At 31.0% G+C, this 5,479-nt stretch overlaps 1 non-coding gene across 1 annotated transcript; it reads right to left on the minus strand.

The window, feature by feature from the left end:
• Positions 1-4,849: 4,849 nt before the first annotated feature.
• TRNAM-CAU (transfer RNA methionine (anticodon CAU)) lies at positions 4,850-4,933 on the minus strand. The gene is given in 2 exon segments: positions 4,850-4,885; positions 4,896-4,933. It is a non-coding gene; the product is annotated as a tRNA-Met (tRNA).
• Positions 4,934-5,479: the final 546 nt, after the last annotated feature.

Here is a 5,479-nt window from a genome sequence, read left to right on the forward strand (position 1 = left end):
ATAACTAAAATAAAATGTAGTATTAAGCAAAAGAACAGTTTGGGCTTATTCCTACATCGTGTGCTTGTGTTGGGGTGTGTGAGTTTATATATTGCTTTGTGGAATTAAGTGTTGCATGCACTTTTAGTTTTGATGTGTGGTATTAAGTAAAAAAAACTAGAATAAAAATGTAAAATGAAAATCTTAATATACTTGTTATTTTTATCACAGAGTTTGAGGTGGAGACTTTATTTCTGCAAAACTTTGGCATGGTTGTTATTAACAAAGGACAGTGTGTAATTTTCCAAAAAGGAAAGGAGGTCGGGGGTGGGGGAATAGCAGACACATATTTCTAGTTCCCAAGTTATTTGAGGTCCCCTGTTTACCAAATGTGAACAAAGCATTGCAGTGTTTTTATTTAAGCAACTAGCCCAGTAGGTTGACAATAAAAACAAACCTTGTTATAATGTTGATACTGATGGTTTACCATCAATTTCATACGATTGTACTTTGTAGGACTCAATTTACAATGTTGACGGAAGTGTATAGTGTATATGATATGATATAGGATTATGAAAATATAAATATCTTACATATATAAATCAAGCAATCTTCAAAAGAAGAAAATTAAGTCAACTACTTGTAATACGGTAATGAGCTCTTAGAAACTCAAACATTCTTTCTCTTTACTAATAAGGGATATAATTTTCAAACCTTAAAGAGTTTGAAGGTTTTATTATTATTAGGAAAATGTTAACAATACTCTAACGGCATTGACTTAAGAACTATTTATTTTATGAAAAAGTGATAAAGTAATTAATTTTTTTGATAACTTTTTATATTTCTCTAAGGACACCCGTTAATATGACATTTAGTATTAATACTAGATAAATGTTAATAGATGCCCTTAAGGTAATGATTAACAATTTATTAAAAAAAAAAGTTTTTATGAAAAAAGAAAAAAAAAACAATTAATGTTTGATAGTTTTTTTCATTTTCTATAAAAGTGATATCAAATTTTTTTTAAAATAGATTGTTAACTATTACTCTAAGGACACTCGTTAGCATGGCAATCAGTGAATATTATTATTGCTGTTGTTGTTGAAAAAGAGAGAATACAGTTCATTAAAACTTAAAAGGACTATTTAGGTAGCAAAAGACACCTACGTATAAAATCCCATGAATTCTATTCTTATTTTCAAAAGGGAAAAGAAAGAAAAAAAAAAAAAAAAAAAAAACCCCTTCAAACCTGTGGACTAAACTACTGTAGTCCCAAAATATGATTGTGATTAGCCGATGGAGATAATAATAATTGAAAAGCCGAATACAAATCCAATTCAGTCAAATGACACGAAACTCAATTTTGGTTGGGTAATAACATAAAGACAAGCTTGGCATCGATCTACATATATTGGCCCGAGAATTATTTTCCATCAATTTTGACATAAAAAACCCACCCCAGAAAGTTTCAGCTATAAAGGAGCCCACCCCCCACAAACTTTGTGGAAAAATAGCCAACAATATGCTTGATGACCATGACTATGATGTATTTGGTAACAAAGCATTATCAAGCATGATTTCAACACTCATGGAATGGTCTATCAAATTTTACTAAAACGAAGTTGCAAAGTCTCACTTTCAGTGGAATAATAATTGCACAAATTGCAACTATAACACGCAATTGTAAGCCCCACACCAATCCACAGGAGCCTAAGGACCACGCTTTGCATGTGATGTGTTCGACCTGAGAGTGCTTCTCTCCATTTTGGTGAATTAGCATATGGCTCTTGCTCATGCCCATGCCTCTTCAAATTGATTCATCCAACAATGCATGTGATTTCTTTCTCATCTACACAGCTCTCATCAATCATTCTATAATTTGCAAAAACTTTAGCTTAAGATAAGTTATGAAAAATATCAAAGAACAACAGCTTCTATGAATCAATTGGGGAGAGTAACTATATAGCAATTATCGTTTTCACTGAATGAATTAGAGTAACTATATAATAAGTGGAGGAATGAGAGAAATGTACTCGTAAATTCTCAAGTGTTTGACACAATTTTTCTATCGTAGTAAGAAAGCAGCCACAATAGCTGCAGTTCACTGCTATGCTATATATAGAAATGCACCAACCACATTCCATTTCATAAACCCAGAAAAGGATATGAATGAAATATGTAAAAAAGATTAAGATTCTGAACCCGGAAAAGGATATAGAATTTACACAATGATTAAAAAAAAAAAATAATAACAATATTTCAAGAATTACAAGTATAATTGCTGCTTGGCTCAAGGCATGGGTTCAATCCATTACCATTGCTGGTCCCATATCATTGAAAGGCAGCAGTTAAAATCAGCCACAATATCCATAAGCAGACAGTTTATTTCAGTACAATTATTGTTGCCATCAACATATTGCAGAATCATTCCCTGTCAAATCTTATAGTGACTTAAGCAATTCTTGCCTTGTATGTCACTAGTAAGGTGATAATCATGATAAGACTGGTAGTGGCAGTGATGTTGTACAAGAATAGAGCCCCATACCCACATCTTATTAGTGAAGGAATTTAAGTGATTGAATGCAGATTCATTGATTCTGCTAGGCACTGTATGACCCAAAAAGTACTGGGAGTAAAGTTTGTGGCTAGTTCTCTCTAGACATTCAACTTTCAACCTACCCCCAGATTAATTTAAGGCCTAAACAAGGACACCCATGCTACAAATTTAACTTTGTAGGTGTATCCCCTCTGTAATTCCAAGCTTTTATTATTGCTGCAAAGAATTCATTTAAACATATAATTTTCATTTCACCACATATTCCTAAACATCTTGAAAAAAGAAAAAGAAAAAAAAGGCATTGATGCTACTATATGAACTTTTCCTAGATTCCGCTAAGGTTTGATATTGGGTTTTAGCCACTGAAAATCCTCTCAAATGGACTTTGAAATTAGTCTTATGTTGAGGAGGTATGGTTTAGAAAAGAAAAAAATAAAGCAACAAAGAACCTGTTAGGATTAGTATATGTTCCAAACATAGGAAGAATCAATGCAAATCAAATTCGAATCTGACCAAAAGAAAGAATTTGATGCACGTGAGTTCCAAAAGTTCAGTTGATTTTACAAAAATTATAAGTTATAACTCCATTAAGCCTATTTCACAAATTTGGCCCATTAGCAGATGTTAGCTCAACTGTCTATTTCCTTGGAGGTCCAGCCACAAGCCCACAACTTGACCCTCCACCTAGAATCAATGTATCATGTTCATTTTAGCTAAACCAGCGTTAATTTTTATTTTATTTAATTTTTATTTTTTTTGAGAATCACACACACACATAAAAAGTTAGGATGCAGTAGTGTAATTCTTTTAAAACAGACCATTAAATCAAAATGGCATGAAGCCATTGTTACTTTTTTTTAGAGAGTAACTTATGACATCTACTCTTAATGATAACTCTTTATTATCAAACTAAGACACTAATTAATTTTTTGTTTAGGCAATGATTAAATCCCAAATCTCTTATTCAATCATCAGAGATTTTATTACTTGAGTTAACTGGAACCCATGAAGCCATTACTACTTAAATGTTGATTAAGTGTATCTTGATGGAATAATCGTTTTTTTTTTTTTTTAAAGAAGAAAAACTAAGAACTTTATTAATGAAAATTGGCTATATCAGCTTGAAGTATGTAAAAAAATTGAGGGAGAACCTCCTCTATCCACACAACACAATCCGATAGAATAATTGATAGATTAATGATTTAGATTCATCATTTTTTATTAGTTTAAGATTTTAGAGCAAACAATAATTTACATTAAGTTGAAACTTGAAACGGTGGAGTATTATAAATTTATAATAATAATTAAATTTATTCTTTCCTACCAAATATATACTTTTATCACAAGTGGTGAATATTAAGAATAAATAAGTTTCATCCACTCATTTTCTTCTATACTTTATATGTAAGTATTTAACACACACATATATATAAAAAGAATATATATATATATATATATATATATATATATAATAAAAAGAATGTATTATCTATTCTTTATATATATATATAAAATAAAAAGAATGTATTATCTGATAGAATTATAGAAATCATAACCAAAAAAGCAATAATAGTCAATAAATATTGCAGCACCAACCGCTTTGGCACAGGCAACAATATGAACGCGAAAGAGAGTAAAAGAAATGAGAACACAAAAAGGAAGGTTTCGAGTTTCTTGCTTTATGGTCTGATAATCTTTACTGAAAGAGTAAATCTGCAACTTCAATTCTGTGTACCCATCAGGGGAAAATGTGGCCTCTCACATCAGTTCCTGTTTATTAGTTAAATTGTCACGATCTTAAAATAAGGCAGATTAATGAAATATAGAAAATATTAACTAATGCTTTAAGAACATAAGCTTAGAGATTATTTTTAGAAACATAGTATGAAAAAATAATAAAACAATTAATTTTTCTGACTGCTTTTTATATTTTCAATGAAAGTAGTGTTAAAAAATTTCCTTATATGATTCATTAATTATTGCCCTAAAAGACACCTGTTAACATGACCCATAACAATGATGAGGCAGATTAATGAAATATATAGAAAATGTAAACTAATGCTCTAAGAACATTAGTTTAGAGACTATTCTTAGAAACATAGTATGAAAAAAATGATAAAACAATTAATTTTTTTGACTACTTTTTGATATTTTCAATGAAAGTAGTGTTAAAAACTTTTCTTATATAATTTATTAATAATTGTATTGTGTGCACATGTTAATAGAAAATAGAGAAAGGGAAAGGATGTAAAAGGATGAAGAATAAACGAATGCAGTGCTGCAGCAACTCACCATACCTAAAAAGAGTTTAATTGGGGTGAGAGAGGCTCGAACTCTCGACCTCAGGATAACTCGAAGCTATGAGACCTACGCGCTAGCCAACTGCGCCACCACCCCAGTTGAACTCCAAACACAATATTAAATATATTCTTACGTACAGTTTTGGGCTCTAAGAAATACAAGAAGGAACTCTTTACTCTTTAGACTACTTCGTCGTGGACTGGTCTAGATTCTAAGACTTTTGTTGGACCTCTTTTTGGATGGGCCAATGTTAAGGCCTGATAAGGTCTTGGGTTTGGTACTTTATAAAGGTAGTTATTTGGTTCGACATACTCAATACCAAAATAAGAGAGATGGACCCTGAGAAACTTCCATTTCTTTTTTCTTGAACTTTTACACTAGAAGGATGAGAAAGACCTAAAAACTTTTTTATGGATTTTTTGAAGGTATTTTGAGGTTTATCAAAGACAGTATAAGGATTTACAATAGGAAAATCAGTAATAGGAATTTTACTATCTTCAGGTACATGGGAGATTCCATACAAGTAGTCTAATCTATTTGCAGTGGATTTACGAAGGGAAAGATCACACGTATTTGTAATGGTATCTGTAACTGCTGAGGATGATGAACTAGCCATGATAGTTTCTAAAATGAAGAACTGTT

The sequence above is a fragment of the Castanea sativa genome, chromosome 10 (assembly GCF_040712315.1).
Source record: "Castanea sativa cultivar Marrone di Chiusa Pesio chromosome 10, ASM4071231v1".
Classification (NCBI taxonomy): Eukaryota; Viridiplantae; Streptophyta; class Magnoliopsida; order Fagales; family Fagaceae; genus Castanea; species Castanea sativa.